General features: G+C 37.6%; 1 non-coding gene across 1 annotated transcript; it reads right to left on the reverse strand.

Moving 5' to 3' along the window:
• Nucleotides 1-15,276: 15,276 nt before the first annotated feature.
• On the reverse strand, nt 15,277-15,349 carry Trnat-ggu (transfer RNA threonine (anticodon GGU)). Its single transcript has one exon. It is a non-coding gene; the product is annotated as a tRNA-Thr (tRNA).
• Between the last annotated feature and the right edge of the window lie 3,441 nt (nt 15,350-18,790).

The following is an 18,790-nucleotide window of genomic DNA, read 5'->3' on the forward strand; positions in this document are numbered from 1 at the left end:
TTTTTATATCACGTTTTCTTTTTTGTTGTTTTTTTCTTTAAATTTTAAATTTAAAATATCCCATTAATTCAGATCGTTAGCATTTTTTTTACAATTTGCTGTTGTGTGTTTCATCCTTGCATAATTTCCAATATTGAAGGTTATAAATTGTGTAAAGACTTTTTATAGAATTTTAATCTGTTTTTTGCAATTTGACTCTACAATAGTGCACCATTATGTCATTGATTTTGTATGTGAGCATTCTGCATGTATGTAAAAGTAGTGCAAATTCCTCAGTAAACAAAGAGATGTCCTTTTTGTACATCAGCATTTGTACCTTTGCAAGAGAGAAAATTTCTCCAGTTCTTTGGTTTACTGCACTTTAGAGTGGCGACCCATATTTTATTTATTTATTTTTTAAATCTTGTCAAGAGACTCAGGTTGTCCATCAAAGTATTTTAGATAATTGCAATAATATAGTTAGTGACAATTAAGTGCCAACCTCAGTGATATGAGTTTATACATTTCACTTTTTGACCTATTTCTTCATGAAACTATTAAAACTGTTAACTGTTTAAACTAGTGCAATCGTTATTACTATTCCTCAGTACTTATGCTTGCAAAACATGTATTTGTTGGGGCTGGGGTTATGGCTCAGTGGTAGAGTGCTTGCCTAGCACGTGTGAGGCACTGGGTTTGATTCTCAGCACCACATATAAATAAATAAAGGTATAGTGTCCACTTACAACTAAAAACCATTAAAAACAATATTTTTGTGTGTTTATATGTTATCATTGACTAATTTGGGGGTAACATGTCCTGTGAAGTATTCTGTCATGTTTTTATGTTTCTCAAATAATTCTCTTTAAATGTAAAAAATAAAGAAAAAGAAAAAAAGGAAAGAAAAATAGCTAAAAATATACCTTTTATAGTTTCTACTTTTCATTGTTTTTCATCTAATAGTTGAAGGCAGGAATCTTGGGACTTGGTCTTATTTACTTGTGCAACACAGAGGATGCATTTCTGTAGAAAAGATCCTACACACACTATGGAAACACCATAGTAGCTAAGGCTTAAACACATGTGACAGCCCCCTCCTGACACACTTCTGTCCTCTCCCTACTGGATTCTGTAATCTTTGGTATTTTCGGCCCCCCAGGGTGAAAACCCTGCACTACACTCTGGGGTTTCACACACAGCTTCCTTTTCTATTGACTACACTAATTCCTTTCATACTAGAGGGAAAATCTGTCCCCCTGGTGTTTCTCTGCTATGTTTTATTTATGAAAACTCCAGTAGATGTTTCTTAGCCAACATCTATGAAGAGAAGGAAAACAGTGTTCCCTCTCTCTGCAGCCTCCACTGCTCATAGTTATATGAGAGTTACTATAAGTTACCATACCATTTTTGCAAAATAAGCACTTAATCTCTGAATTGAAAACAATTCTAGTTTCAACTGAGTTTTAGAATCCATAAAACCAGAAACATAAATAAACCTACTGAATTTCCAAATGACTTAAGCAGCCATGCCAACTCATTGGTTCATTTACATGTAAGCCGAATTTCCCTAGGACCCACCAGAACATAGAGGCAACCTTTTTTTTGCTGGTTTGTAGCTCCCACAGATACATGATAACTGACTTCCTGCCAAGTCCCTTGCATCTAATTCTGAAAATTGCCAGGAGAGAAGACAAGCTGTCTCATAGTACCTATTAGAAATTTCTGTTAGTGGTCAACTCTAACTCATCCCCACAAGGCTTGGTTGTTGTTCTCTCTACTGGGCCTTAAAATCTCTCCTTCTACAGGGGAAGGTTCAGAAGTTTCCAGAAGGCATCCTCCACCTCTTGGACAGGCACATCTCCCTTTGCCCTGCAGTTGCAAGATGCCTCTTTCCCCTTGGTTACATGGTCTGTGTGAGAAAGGGGCCCACCCCACTCTACTCAGGAACCAGACCCGCATCCCTCCTCCACACTGCTAAAAGGTTGAGCTCCTGGGATCAGTTTTTTTTTTTTTTTTTTTTTTCTCCCATGTGGATTAGTGCCCTCCCTGGAGTGTCCTTGGCCCTCTGGTGAATAGTCTCCAGGGGCCAACTTGCCCAGATATTATCTGAGACAAACAGAGTTTTCTCTCTAGAAGCCCCAGCTGTCCTGCAAACATCCCATTGGTTCCCATTATTTGCTCTATAATAGGAGCAGACATTTCCTAGACTCACTTAAACTCATCACAGGCTGCTTGATACATGTGTCAAGAGGTAATGGAGTACAAAGGTACTTAAATCAATACAAGTCCATGCTTTTTCAGTGAAAATTGACTTTTTGAATTAAAAAGAGAAATCTGCAGGAAGTTACAATAATTACTTGGTCTGTATTTACTCCTGACTCATGGGCTCCACGTGGGCCCATTTCCTGTCCAGGTGAGTGAGCCCCTGTTGTGTGTTCTCACAGAACTGTTTTTTTTTTTTTTTTTTTTTTTCCCTACTGTATGGGACTTATTATTGCAGTAAATGAATAATTGGTTATTTGTGAACTAGCTAACTAATGTTTGCCTTCTCTAGTGGGTTACAAAATATTCAGGATAGGAATCAACTCTTGCATGTTCTTCCCCAAAACTCCAGGGTCTAAGAGAGAGATAAATATTTATGAAAGAATAAATAAATGTAATGTGTGCCATAATAGATCTCTATCCTTTCCTCCTCATCTGTGTAGTGCATGTGTGCTTGTGTGTGTGTATGTGTGTGTGTGCACGGGCGTGTGTGCATGAATCCTGGTGCTTTCTTCATTGTATGCTTCTAAAAAGGCAATACTGTCTTGAGCCATTAGATTATGAAGATTTCCTTGTTCTAATGGAAATTTTACAGTTTCCCATAGTACAGTGGCTGTGATTAGCAAAGTTCTTATTTAAGACTTCAGAACACAGACTGGAGTTCAACTGCCATCCGCTTGGGGCTAGTTATTTAAGATGTGCCTCAGTTTCCTCATTTGTATAAAGGGGACAACGATGATACCTACTGCATACAATTATTGTAAGGATTAAACAAGATGGTACTTGTGAAGCCCTTAGCATAGTACTCAGCACTTGGTATACAGTAATTGCTCAATAGATATTAATTCTTACTAGTACTGTTATTCCTCCTTTCTGGGTGGTTTACATATGAGCATCCATTTATTCTTCACCATCTACTATAGAACTATTTGCCTACAGAACTTCTCTCTCTGTTCTTTGTTTTTAACACAAACTATAAACAAAACATCTTCTCCATACTATTTGAGAATATGATGCAGGTGAAATTAAATAAGCAACAACACCACCTAAAACCACATTATTTCAACCAGGGCAAGGGAAAGTTGGGTCTGGCATATTTGTTGTAGGTTGTCTTTGTTTGCTGCTTTTGGTATTCATTCAAGATTGATTAGCCAAAACCTTTGAAAGAAGGAAAAAAATCTGTCCCCTAAGTGTCCACTACCTGCACTCAGAGAGTATTCTAACCTGTTTTAAGGGATCTTTTTTTCATTACAGATCACCTCTAGCATGAATATTGTGAAAAAAAAAAAAAAAGTTAAGGTAATAGAGGTGAACTTTCTGCAACTTGTAGCTTAAATATCAACGTTTCTGCATACCATAATCTGAAATCACCAGGGCTGTTAATATAAATACTTGAACTAAAAATGGAATACCCTCCCTATGTCACTCATGGCTCTGATGGGCAAGTCTGTAGAGAACATGTGTATCCTGTGATGAGATTTTCCATTAAAAAAGCTGACTCTGGAAATATAGCCAACTCCCAATGATTAGAGCTTTCATTTAAAATTCTAAGCTAACTCCAACCCTTCTCGTTCAAAAATAGTGAATGTGTATTACTAAAAGCAACATTACATATAGACTGTTCATAGCTCTTTAAACCCAAAAATAATCCTTTAATCTAAATATGTCTGCAGGGAAATCATGGGAGGAAAACTACTGTCAAAAGCTACACCTGGATTGAGGAAGGACACTGACATGTTTTTACATTTAAACAAGATTAATTGTATTTGGAGTTTCTTGGTTCTGCATTTTGCTTTAACTGTGGGAATCAAGTAACTTATTTCATTTAAGTATAATCCTTCTTCTAAAAATGGCTTTGTAGATCTAAGATTTGGGTAAACTTTACACATCTGTATTAATTTGCAATTACATTGCAGGGACTGTATTTTACCCATAACTGCATCCTTCTCACAAAATTGCAGTTCTAGGCAAAGGATTTCAAATTCCATCTGAAGTCCAGCTCTGGAAGACTTAGAATATAATGTTCCTGAGAAGTAAAATATTATGGTCTGTTTACCTCTCCTTTTTCTTTCATTACATAGAGGTTGTTTACTAAGAAAAAAAAAGTATTACATCCAAAAAACTATTTTAGTACTTAGTGAAATGTTTCATATTTTCATATACATGTGTATTTTTAAAAGCATTTAGAGTTTTTGCTGTTTTAAACTGCTCTTGAGAGTTTAATTCATAAGTAACTTTATTGCTCCAGATCACTGATTATTTTTTTATTATGCAGACTTTAAAACACACAAAAAAGTAGAGAGTAATGAGCCTCTATATTTCCAGCACCTAGTTTTAATATTTATTAATATTTTGCAATATTTGTTTACAAATTTCAAGCATTATGATATTTGACACTTAAATATTTTGAAAAGCATTGCTAAAAATGAAGACATTTTCTTTTTCTTATATAACTACAACATTATATTATAAAATATTAAATTTAATAGTAATTTCTGTCATTTCATATCCTTCCCATTTTCTGAATTTCCATGATCATCTCTAAAATATTTTACAGAGTGATCCCTCTGCTTCTTTTCTATGTAAGAGATTTATTAAAGAAACAGAGTCAATGGCCCTATGATAGGTCGCACATCCTGGAATTTGTCTGTGTGTTAGTTTAAGTTCTCATTTAACTAATTCCTCTGTCCCTGTATTGCCTCTAAATGAGAATTTAGATCCTTTGTTTCATTTTGATTGTGGTTCTGGGGATGAAACCCAGGGGTGCTCTAACACTGAGCTACATTCTCAGACATTTTTATTTTTTATACAGGGTCTCATTAAATTGCTAAAGCTGACCTCGAACATTCAATCCTCCTGCCTCAGCCCTCTGAGTCACTGAGATAATAGGCATGTATTCCTATAACCCATTGAGAATTTATATCCTAAAACTTAATGAAATTCATACATTATATTTTTACAAGAATATTTTATGTGATACTCTCTTCTTTTCCCAAGAGACACATAGTGTCCCTGTCCTGTGTCACTCTCAGACAGGCTAGGACCTATCAGCTGGTGCAGACAATAACCCTCCCATTATAACGTTGATTCCCCTTTCATACTGTGGGTGAGTAATTTGACACCTTTCAAATATCAGTTCCTAATATAGCCTTTTTCCTAATTTCTTAGCATCTATTTTGAGAATAGTTGCCTCAATATTGATTTCCTTAGGAGATGAAAAACAACAGTATTAGTCTGCCATTTATTCTACATTTATTAACTAAAATTCTTTTGTCTTAAAAAAGGATTCTTCATCAATCTGGGCATCCTGAAATACCATTTTCATGGGTAGGCTAGACAAATCCATAATCCTTGGCTTAAATAATCAATTTTCAGAGTATTAATTTGATACACAGCCACCTCTAATAATAACAAGTGAGTTTTGAGGATTTTTTTCTTTCCTTCTTTTTTTCATTATGTATGAACTTATGTTTTTTCCATAATAAATATATGATTTTATTCCATATTATACTTACATATTGTTTTCTATAATCTGTATATTCTCTGGGAGCAGCCAGAGAATCTTTGGATTCTCCCATCTCTGGGCAGTGGAGCCCTCTAGAATGGCTTTCATGTTGTCTTGTGGCATCCTAGTATCCTAGTAGGCTGGGACAGCTTCTTTTTCTTTCTTTCTTTCTTTTTTTTTTTTTTTTGGCATAACAGGATGGCCCAGGCCCACCTTGTATTTTGCAGACCTTGACCCAGAATCCACCATTTCTCCAAGGAGTCATAGTTTTCTTTCTTTTTCTTTTTTTTTTTTTTTTAAGTGGGGAAAATAATCTTTTTTTTTTCACTCTAAAATGCTTGTATTTCAACATGAATCTGAGTTCATCTACATTGTCAAGTTAAAAATCAACTTATTTCAAAGACTGAAAAATCCACTTCTGCGCTGCTTGCTAAAGACATTTCAATTAACGTAATTACCAGGCATACACAAGTAAGATTATCAAAGAGCTTTGGGCTTTTCCTCATTGGTTCTGCAATATTCCCACTAAGTTCCTACAAGACTGTTTTATCCCCATTTAACAAGGTGAGCTGAATAGAAAAGCAGAAATTTAATTGGACAGAATATTAGATGCATGTAAACCTTTAGGCATCTGTCATGCTCTCTAACTATTACAAAAGCTAGTTGAGGCTTTAAAGAAATTGAATGAAGCAGTCCACAAAGTATTCAACAGGTGATAATGACAATAATTTAATTAACTTTCAATTAAATCATTAGAAAGAAATGTTTTGATTATAATTTTAATGTTTTATTTCACATAAAAATAAGTATGGATTGACCAATGATGTAATACCTTGACAAGGGCAAAAATTCATTTATTCATTTAGTTAATAAATATGTATGTGCCTGGAAATCTGAAGCACAAATATTTAGTTCTTACACCTCTGAGATTTTTAAATTAATTTAAAATAGGAAACTTATGGGGGGACCTAATCATAATCGAGTTATTTTCACATTGTCAAAGGAAGGATACAGTATCGTGATAGAGTCAAAAGACCTAGACATGTGAAGAAAAAATTGGCCCAATTTCCCCAGATATCCAGTCCCCTGAGGCCCTTAGCTCTTTGCAATTGGTTTTCACTGTGCTTTGTGTTAGATTTTCAAGCTATAAATCTGCTTTATTCTCCATCCGGTTGCCAGCCTGTCCCTGTCACCCTCCCACCAGCCCCTGCCACCTCGTTGTCTGAAATCTTTTGTAGCAGAGTGAACTTATGTCCTTGCCCAGGTGATTCTCCATGGCTGAAGGACCCAAGATGCTTCCAGTAAGGACATTTTTCCATCTGATTTTGCCTCTGTGTTAGTCAACACTTTGTCACCAGAGCTGTTGCTTTTCAAGTGTTCCCTGATCACTTGCTTCTTCGATTTAAAGGGCGCGTGGTGGAAAAGCTCTGTCCAGCGAGCACACATTCTAGGGTCCCTTCAAGCCCCTCTCTGTGTGATGTTGGCCACATCATTGGCCTTCAGTGAGCCTCAGTTTCCCCACTACCAGATGATTTCAGAGGGTCATGATGACCCCAACCTTTTATCCCAACTAAGTGTGCATAGGTCTTTTTAGAATCCTCCCATAAATCCACACTGGCCAGAGAGGCAGAATTGAAGTCAGATCCAAGCTACTCTCTTCATTCGAACCACCATATTTCAATTGTTTTCATTTAGTACAGACTTAAATAAAAATAAGTAGAACATTTACAAAAGCTTAGAGAAGAAAGACATTGAGGACTCAGAAACTACCACCTCAATTTGATTTTTTCAGAGTAGATGGGGTGTGAAACAGAATCAACTGAATTCATCAGAAAATCATTCATTTCCTCATTTTCAGGATTCTGCCTTGCTTCAAAGTAACTTGAACGATATAAGTCTACAAGTTCCTTCTGTTTTTGGTTACACCCCTGGAAGTTGTGTAGCAAAATAGCTAAAAGCATGTGCTCTGGAATCCAACTATTAAGTTTTAAATCCTGCTTTCTCATTAATCAGGTATGTGACTGTGGGCAAGTTACTTAACCTCTGTTTGCCTCAATTTTCTGATCTGTCAGACATGAATGGGAATAGCACCTTGGTCATAAATAAATACAATTCTTAGCCAGTGTCTGATATATACTTAGTCTTCAAGGAACAGCAGCTAGAAGGCATCATACCAAGCCACTAAGTCTTGACCAGAAAAGAAAATTTGATTTGTTTCCAAATGTCACCATCACTCTTCATCGCTCACCTCCAGAAACTCAGGAGTCACTACATTTTTTAGTGATCATACAGCACCTGGAGGGACAATTAAACTTTCAAGGCAGTCTAAAAGAGAAATCATAACTTTCAAATATTTCTCAAACACTTTCTTTGAGTTAATACCTATCCAATTGCAAATCAATCAAACCCTTACTGGATCATTACTGCTCTCCTGAGAACTGCTGGAAATGCTGGTCTCCTGGCAAGAGGAGCAAGCCACTCTTATGCATTTTTTTCCCCTGAAAGGTCATCTACTTGTGGCTGTAGAAATGTACATGAAAGCTGAAATGTGTCGGTCCTTCCCTTTTAACAAGGTACTTCAGCTCACTATGCCTAGACCACAGACCTCTGTAGCTTTCACTTCCAATATTCATAACCAGTGGCTTGAATGAAGATCAAGTACTTCCTGTCCCCAAAAGCGCTTCAATGGTCATAATATTTTCATAAGAAAACTTTATAAATGGGTCTCACTACATGCAGAATTTCCCCCAAATTCCTTCACGTATGCTGAAGGTAGGAAGAAAACTAGAGTTACCTTCAGAAAGTACTTTCTTCCCCCTTTTCTGCTGTGAGGACTAGCCACAGAAGTTTGAAACTATGAAAATATGCCTGAGGCTTATTTGCTTGTAAATTATAAATAGATTCATGTTTATATTTCAATAGCACTTGCTGGAAGTTTCCCAGAAGCTTTCAGAAAAATAATTTCTCAGGTGCTTACATGAAATGATTGAGCAAAATGGATTTTTCTATACCAACCATTAATTAAGTCTGGTTCATACATTAAAGCATGTATTTTTTTTGTACATATATAATATGATACTGTACCCTTCTTAACTGTTTGTAAGCAGCACACAGTGGATTAATTCATCGATTTGGAAACCCTTGCCTAGATTACTGCTGACAAAAAACTAAATAAAAATAAAAGATGTTCATACCATAAAGGCCAACAGATGCACTTAAGAGAGCAGTGTGTGAGGGTATGTGGAAGAGGTCATTTGGAGAGTAAGAGGAGAATACTGCTACAATAAGCCCTTTTATTAACATTCTATTTAATAAATTCACTTGTATTCACATTCAAATTATCAGGCTTATTCACTCAGATACAGTTCAGTAGTAAGGAAAGCCTAAACTTCCCCCACCTCTTTGGAACCTGGGATTGAACCCAGGGGTGCTTAACCACTGACACACATCCCAGCCCTTTTTATTTTTTATTTTCAGGGTCTCCCTAAGTTGCTGAGGGCCTTGCTAAGTTGCTGAGGCTGGTTCTGAACTTGTGATACTCCTGCCTCAGCCTCCTAAGCAGCTGGATTACAGGTATGTGCCACGCACCCAGCAAGCATAACCTTTTTTTTTTTTTTTTTTTTTTTAATATTTATTTCTTGGTGTAGATGGACACAACACAATGCTTTATTTTTATGTGGTGCTGAGGATCGAACCCAGGTCCCACCCGTGCTAGGCGAGCGCTCTACCGCTAAGCCACAATCCCAGCCCAAGCATAACCTTTTGAAGAAGAAAAAATATCATCATTTTCACAACCACCTTTAAAAAGAAATTTTCATCCGGCATAGTGGCACATGCCTGTGATCCCAGCCACTCAAGAGGCTGACACCAGAGGATCACAAGCTCAAAGCCAGCCTCAGCAACTTAGCAAGATCCCATCTCAAAGTAAAAAAATAATAATAATAACAATAAGGGGTGGGGATGTGGCTCAGTGGTTAAGTGCCCCTGGGTTCAATATCTTTTCTTTTTGGCACCAGGGATTGAACTCAGGGGCACTCAACAACTGAGCCACACCCCCAGCCCTATTTTGTATTTTATTTAGAGATAGGATCACACTGAGTTGCTAAGCACCTCGCCATTGTTGAGACTAGCTTTGAACTTGCAATCCTCCTATCTCAGCCTCCTGAGCTGCTGGGATTACAGGGGTGCGCCACCATGCCCGGCCTAGGTACAATATCTTGAATTAAAAAAAAAAAAAAAAAAGAAAGAAAAATAAATTTTCTCCAGTTAGACAATGATAATGACGACTGTAGTGGATATTGTTGGAGTCCCACTATCTTTACTTGTCCCCCAGCTGCTGTGTGCATTGGCTGGTAACAGCTCAATGGAGAACTGCCCACTCTTTGAGAGTATTGGGTTTGGGAGCAGACAATGTGGGCCACAGCCAATTACTGACTGATATTGGTATCAGAGACAGGTCTCCCTACCCAGGTGCCACCAATTTTGTAGTACAATTCCTGTTCCAGATCTTTCTTTGAAGCTAGTCTCTAGGGGAACTACACCCTCACTCAGTTTTTCCCCCTATCCTACCCCTGCTTCTTTCACCCCTCTTCTTTAGGAAGCTCTGTCCCAGTAACTTGAACAAACAAACAAAAAACTCATATCAGGCTCTGCTTTGAGGGAATCCAACCTGAGAGGTGATATTGATATGGTGTATGGTCCTAGGTAGCAATGCTAAGGTGGGACCTCTGCATGGATCACTAGCCCACTGGATACAAGGGAATGTGTCCTGTGGGGAATGGAGTGTTATGAGCACCTGGCCTGCTGGTCACCTACAGTGATGGGGCTGCAATACAGGTGGAAAGAGATGCATCCAGACCAGTGTTTGGAAGGCATGGGGGAAATAGAAACTAGAAGGACTGGGAAACTGATTTAATAAAGAAAATAAGTAACTGACAGATCAACAATGTAAAGCAAAAGAAGAAAACTCTTTGTAATTTATACAGCAACCCTCAGCTCTTGCAGATTGAAGGCTTAACTGTAAGAATGGCAGAGAGATGAATGAATGAAGAGAAGTTGGTTTTCATCAAGGACAATCTCTCAAGCCAATAGCAGGGCCTTGATAAAGAACATATGAGGGGCTGGAGATGTGGCTCAAGCGGTAATGTGCTCGCCTGGCATGCGTGGGGCGCTGGGTTCGATCCTCAGCACCACATAAAAACAAAAAATAAAGATGTTGTGACCACCGAAAAGTGAAAAATAAATATTAAAAAATTCTCTCTCTCTTTCCAAAAAAAAAAAAAAAAAAAAGAAGAAGAAGAAGAAGAAGATATGAGACCCAAGAATTGGGAAAGAATTGGGATGAAACATTGTGGTAGATTCTTAAGAAACCTGATGCCCTCAGATTGCCTTGAATAAACTCCCCACTCTGTGGTGGAGGCTATTTCCATGTTGGAAGATGAGCCTTTTACACCCAACCTCAAATGCCCTTATTTGAAGAAACTGCAGAACTGTGCTGTGCTTGCCCTTTGAATTATCTGCCCCATATCCCCTCCTGCCCACCAGACCCTCAATTAGAGTCAAATCCTAGTCCAACTCAAGAGAGGAAGTGCAGGAGATGCTAAGGACAGAGCGGGGCTGTCTTCCCAAGGGGCCACAGGACCTGGCTAACACAGATGAACAGGAGTCAAGGCAATGGCTAGGAGAGATGAGGACAGCACAGAGGACCACAGGACTTGATGTTGCTCCAGAAAGCATTGGTTCAGGATTCCCATTGCTATTTTCTGTTAATTTTGAATACTTATAACTTTATTCTTGGGTTGTAAACTGTTCAGCCTGATTTTTACATACATACATAATTTAATTAGAATGCTTTTATGCAGATCCCAACTTGTTATATATGGTGACTGTACATATTTGTGTCACCCCTGGCCCTTAAAGATATGTGCTAGTTGTCCTGCTCCTCTATCTTGCTTTGAAACATCAATTTTTAAAAACTGTATTGCATTTTGAAACCTGTGAAATGATTTCCTGCCTTGTCTTTTTCTCTTTGGTATTTCTATTCATATACCTATTTAAAGTTGGCTGTTTGTCTTTTTGCATATAACTTCTAACTTTAATCTGTTATTTATTCATTCTTATCCAAACTTCTTATTCTTCAGATTGCTTTTGAAACTTTTAAAAAATTAGCTACTGTTTATATGTGGATGTAGCAATCAGATATTTGTCACATAGTTATATAAAATGGCATATGAGACAATATGACCTATTTTAAAGGGAGAAGATCATTTCTACTAATATTTCCATGTATTATTAGTGATTTATTGTGTACTATTTTATTTACCAGTCACCTTGCTTAAATCCAAGATCCTTGCTTATTTCAAGATCCTCACAATGATTCTATGAGACAGTTAATATTGTCTCCATTTTGCAGATAAGAAGTTGAACATAGTCAATGTCATATATCTAGTGACTGACAAGGCTGGATATGAACATATTGACCTGAGTCCACAGCTCATGCTTTTAGCTACCATAAAATTCGAATATTCCAGTTACTGCCTTCTAAATATTGGCTTATTCTAAAATAGACTCTTAAATCTTACAGTTACAGCCTTGCAATTTTAATGAAGTTTGGAAAGACAACTACTTCACAAAGTGTTCACAAATTTTGATTGCTATTTTCTAAAACATGAATTGAAGAGGATGGGGGGCATACTTCTAAAATAATATAATGGAACAAAGAAAATTCCCACCCCCTTTCTTTTAAATTCTCTGCCCTTGTTGACCTACTTATTAATTCTTTTAACTAAATTCTTCCACCTATTTTTTCATAGTGATTAAAATTACAACATAAAATGAAATGAATCTCATGTGTATCTGAAACTACAAAAGTGCCAACCATAAAAATTTCCCATCAAATCTGCCTGTGTTTGGTCACTAGGAGATTTTAAGTGAAGTCCAACCTTCTCCCCAGGGCCAAGAATCTCACCTACCCCAGACCCACTCCACATCTCCAGCTGCATCTACAATATCATCCTTCCTCCAACCACTCCAAAGTTCTCTAGTTATTTCAAGGAGCCAGCTGATTCCCATCTCAGGGCCTTCACACTTTCTATTGCTTCCTTCCTCCCGATCTAACTCCTCCTTTAAGTCTCAGCTTCAAAGTCAGATCTTCAAGAAGCCTGTCCTGGCATAGGGGCACATATCTGTAATCCCAGGCCTTGGGAAGCTGACACAGGAGGATCACAGTTCAGCCTCAGAAACTTAGCAAGACCTTGTCTCAAAATCAAAATAAAAAGGACCAAGGGTGTTGCTCAATGGTTACATGCCCCTGGGTTCAATTCCCTGTGCCAGGGGGAAAAAAAAAAACCTATCCTGACCCCGTAGATAGGGGTGGGTTCCAACATCTTACTGTAACTTGGCTCTGCCATTATCATCACCAAGTGTGGTTTAACATTTCTCTCCCCAAATGGATAAACTACAAGCCTTGGAAAGGCAGCTTCATTTTATACCCAGCACTTCATAGAATCCCTGCAACATAAACGGCATCTCAAATTTTTTTTGAATGAAATAAAACAATTCCAAAAAATCTCAAAGGTCACATGTTTTCTCTGATATGTAGATGCTAACTCACAATGGGAGGGAAGGGGATAGAAGTTCACTGGATTAGACAAAGAGGGATGAAGAGAAGGGAAGAGGATAGGAATAGGAAAGACAGTGGAATGAATCTGACATAACTTTCCTATGTACATATATGAATACACCACAGTGAATCTCACCATTATGTACATCCACAAGACTGGAATCCTAATTAGAATAAGATATACTCCATGCTTGGATAAATTACAGCAAAATAGAGTCTACTGTCATGTATAACTAAAAAGAGCCAATAAAAATTTTTTTGAATGAGGGAATGAGTTGAATATAAAAATTAATAAATACATCAAGTGAAGAGAGAATGGACTGAAGCCAGAAAATCGTGGTTTTACTGACTCTTACACACATACACCCGGCCCTACCCTCCCTCACTCCACCTTAGCGGTTAGGTTTTCACCAGTATGGAGTTGGAGTGACTGCAACCATGGAAGAGCTCATGCAGGTTCTTCCTTAGCTATGCAAACGCAGGCAGCTTCAGCCCTCAGTGATTAACCCCTGTGACACCTCTCAAGCACTCTCCATTCATCATTCAATAACATGCACAATCCTTTGAACCTAAACTTTCTCATTATCTGTAATTACTCTTTGAGGCACATGAGATGCTAACAAGAATAAGTGCAATTATCCAGCTTTGCAATGAGAAGTCATATTTATTGATACTGTGATTAGAAGTCACTAAATATAGATGTGGTAATCTTAGGCTTAGTTCCAGTGCAAGCGGATGATTGAAAGGCACCTTTTCCAGATGGCTGGGCCAATTGAAATCAGATGATTACATCATGCTTATAGGAGTCTTAGTCCGGGGGTAAAAGGTAGGATTATTATCAGAAGTGTTATCAAAGATTGAGATCTGCAGGCAGTTTCTAAAATTCTCAGTGGCAACAATTGTGAGAGGCAGATTGAAAGAGAAGTAGAGTAAAGCAGCCTATTTTTTTATCTCCCCCCACCCCATTTGCAGTTCCAGGGCAACATCTACAAGGCAGTACTGTGCTATTCCAGTCCCCAAACTACTCTGTTCCAGCTCACTCAGACCATGAAATCCAGATGACCCTGATAATCAATGAGCCTCTTCCTCAGCAACCATGGCTCTTTCACAATGAACTAATTGGTATCATTTCTCTCCAACCTGTCTCCTAATCTGTCTGGTTATTTCATAAACTTGGTTCTGTCTGAGTCTCTATGTGATGGAGAAAAACCATTCACAGAAGTTTCAGAGAAGAAAAACATTTACATAAACACAGCAAAACCCCTGTAGCTTGAGGAAATCCTCTAACCAAAAAAAAAAAAAGTACCCTTGATCATAAGAAAAATGTTCTCATGAGGATTCTCAGTTACAAACGACAGAAACTAAACTCAAACTGGTTTAGTCAAAAAAAGGTAATATTTGAGTCTATAGCCAGAAAGGTGAGGTCAATATAGCTGGAGCCAGAGAGCAAATGATGTCAGTAGACATCTTTTTCTTTCTGTCTCTCTTCCAGCTCTGCATTTCCCTCTGAAAATCAGTCTCAGACAGACTCTCCCCAGAGGACGCAAAATGGCTCCCAGTAGCAGCATCATTATGTCTTATCAGCTTAGTAACTCTAGCAGAAAGAAAGGGAGGTTGTCTTTCTCAATAGCTCCAGCAGAATTCCCATGACTGAGTATGATTATTCTGACTGAGATCAAGTGTCCATCTTTGGACCAAAGTGAATGTGATGGGAAATACCGATTGGCCAGACCCAGATCACATGGCCAAGAAATAGGGTCAGCCTCACACTGAGAATTGGGAAGGGCTGTTGTTGCCCAGAGGAAGAGCAAGTTGCTACATTAGGAGAAAGGGAAAATGAGATCTGCCCATTCCAGAAGCTGCAAGTCTTTCTGGTTTTTTTTGTTTTTGTTTTTGTTTTTTTTTTTTTTGGTGGTGCTGGGGATTGAACCCAGGGCGTTGTGCATACCAGGCAAACATTCTACCAACTGAGCTACATCCCCAGCCCCCTTTCTGCTTTTTGGAGGTATTGATTCCCGTGTCTATTTCCTTGGTTGGATATGTTGGCCCTGATTGGTTATCCCACAACAATTAAAGTAGTAGCTCACTCCTGAATTCAGTGCTGATTACTGTGTGCTGTTGACACATTTTTACCCAAATGGATACTGTCATTAGTCATATTTTGTAGATGAGGAAACAGAAGCACAGAGTAGTAGTTTGCCACGGCCACTGACTAGTAAGTGGTGAAGCAAAGGATCAAACCCAGCAGGCTGGCTACAAAATATACACAAATTTCCACCTTGCTAGTCTGACTTTATGAAATCATACTCTGAGTTTCATACAACGACATGTTTGAAGCCTGTTCTCAACAGCAGGGGTGATAACTGAAATATTTTTCTCCTTGGGCTTACGTATGTTAAATGTATAGGAGGCCATTGAGTTGGATTAGGTTCCTACACTGGCCCAACAGACTAAACCAAAATAGAGTTTAATCACAGTGGCCCAGCTTTAGTTAACTGCAAGAGGCCCTGTAACCAATTAATCAAGTAAGCTGTAACCAGTTAAGCTGTCTCTATACTTCAATTCCACTTCCTATAAATGTTATCAGATCATGTTTCTCAGAAGCTGTTCTGGCTCTGAAGGCTGCCTGAGTCACAAATCCTTTTTATTTTGTTTTGCTTTGTTTTTCTGAAGTCAAATACACTCTACTTGACATTGTTGGTCTAAGGATTTTCCCTTTTAATACATAGCATCCTAATCTCAGATTAATGACCCTGTAGTAAGTGATGGTAAATAAGAATTTTAAAGATATTTTCCCATTAATTTTTTTTCATTTGGTCAAAAACAATCCACATGGGAATAGAGGAAGTTTGGAGAATTTGCCTCCTCTGTAAAATCATTTTTCAAACTTCACATATTTATAGACCACTTCCACAAATTTTGTGATATCCATAAGTCACCTCTATTAGTTATCTGGTATTTTAATTTAATTATCTTAAATTGATTCATGTTTTAGTCTGCCCTGCAACCATGGACTTGCTATTCTAATGGTATTTTTCTAAGTGATATTAAAAATAAAACACCTGGGATATGCAAATTAACCATAATGAAAACCCACTCTCATCAACAAATTGATAAAATTAAAGACTGTGCAGGACAACTGAACCTCTCATAAATTGTTAGTGGGAATATAAAGTGATACGACTATTTTAGAAATAATTCTTTTTCTCATGAAATTAAAAAATACAAGTATCCCAAGTATCCTACAGGTAGGAAAAGAAGAAGTCAAATTACCTCTCTTTACTGACTATAATCATATATCTAGAAGACCCAAAGAATTCTACCAGAAGATTACTAGAGAAAGGAATCAGAAAAGCCACCTCTTTTATAATAACCTCAAGGGAGAAACACATTCTGGGAGTTAATCTAATCAAGAAAATGAAAGCTCTTTATAATGAAAACTATGAAACACTGAAGAAAAAAAGAAAATCTCAGAAGATGAAATTAACTAAAACCTCCCATGTTTTTGGATAGGTAGAATTAATATTGTCAAAATGGCCATACTACCAAAAGCAATATACAGATTCAATGCAATCCCCATCAAAACACCAATGACATTCTTCACAGAACTACAGAACCAGTCCTTAAAATCATTTGGAAGAATAAGAAACCCAGAATAACCAAAGCAATTCTGAGCAAGAAAAGTGATGCACAAATTATACTACAGTACTATGGTAACAAAATAGCATGGTGTTGGCATCTAAGTAGACACAATCAATGGAATAGAATAGAAGACACAAATACACACTTACAGCCACATCATACTTGACAAATGTGCCAAAAATATATGTTGAAGAAAAGACAATCTTTTCAACAAATAGTTCTGGGAAAACTGGATACCTATATGTAAAAGAATGAAATTAGATCCCTGTCTCTCACCTTGCAAGAAAATTAAATCAAGATAAATCAGAGGGCTGGGGATGTGGCTCAAGCTTTAGCGCGCTCGTCTGGCATGCGTGCGGCCCGGGTTTGATTCTCAGCACCACATACAAAGATGTTGTGTCCGCCGAAAACTAGAAAATAAATATTGAAAAATTCTCTCTCTCTCTCTCTCTCTCTCTCTCTCTCTCTCTCTCTCTGTCCCACTCTCTCTTTAAAAAAAAAAAAAAAAAAAAAAAAGATAAATCAGTTACTTAGGAATTAGACCAAAAACCTTGCAACTGCTAGGAGAAAACATAAGGTCAACTCTCTGTCATATAGGTGCAGGCACCAACTTCCTCAATGAGACCCCTAAAGGACCAGAAATAAAACAAGAACCAATAAGTGGTATGCCATCAAATTTAAAAGTTTCTGCACAGCAAAGAAAATGATCAAGAGCATGAAGACAAAGCCTACAGAATCAGAAAATATCTTTGTCAACAACTCCTTTGACAAGGGATTAATATATAAAGAACTCAAAAACTCAATGCTGGGTGGGGAAGCAAATAAAACAACCCCCCCCCCAAAAAAAATGGCCCAATCAATAAATGGGCAAAAGAACTAAACAGAAATTTCTCAAAAGAAGAAACACAAATGGCCAACAAATATATGAAAAAATTTTCAACATCTCTAGCAATCAGGGATATTGCAAATCAAAACTATACTAAGATTTCACATTATACCATCAGAGTGGCAATTATCAAGAACAAAATAATAGGGGCTGGGGTTGTAGCTCAGTGGTAGAGCACATGCCTAGAATGTGTGAGGCACTGGGTGCGATTCTTAGCACTGCATATAAATAAATAAAATAAAGGTCCATTGACAACTAAAAAAAAAATTAAAAAAGAACACAATAATAAATGCTGGCAAGGATGTGGGGGAAGGTATACTCTTACCTTGTTGTTGGGACTGAAAAGTAGTATAACCACTCCAGAAGGCAGTATGAGATTCCTCAAAAAACTATGACCCAGCTATACCACTCCCTGATATTTATCCAAAGGAACTAAAATCAGCATACTATAGCAATACAGCCAACACAACATTTATTACAACACAATTCACAATAGCCTAATTATGATATCAGCCCCAGTGCCTGCCAATATGAATGGATCAAGAAAACGTGGTATACACATACAATGGAGTTTTACTCAAGTCATATAGAAGAATGAAATAATGGCATTTACCAGTAACTGGATGGAAATAGAGAATACCAGGCTAAGTGAAATAATTCAGTCCAAGAAAATGAAGGATGGGGTATTTTCTCTCATGTGGAAACTAGAGCGAGATAAGGGAAAGAAGATCATCCAGGGGGGATCAGATATCATAAATAGATAGGGAAGACCAGTAAAATAGAAGGAGGAGAAGAGAGGGAGCCAGAGAGGAAGGAAGGGAAAGGGGAGGAAATATGGAATAAATTTAACAAAATCATTATATATAGGGGCAAGAAGGGGAGGAAAAGGTGGAAT

This window comes from Callospermophilus lateralis, chromosome 8, assembly GCF_048772815.1.
Source record: "Callospermophilus lateralis isolate mCalLat2 chromosome 8, mCalLat2.hap1, whole genome shotgun sequence".
Classification (NCBI taxonomy): domain Eukaryota; kingdom Metazoa; phylum Chordata; class Mammalia; order Rodentia; family Sciuridae; genus Callospermophilus; species Callospermophilus lateralis.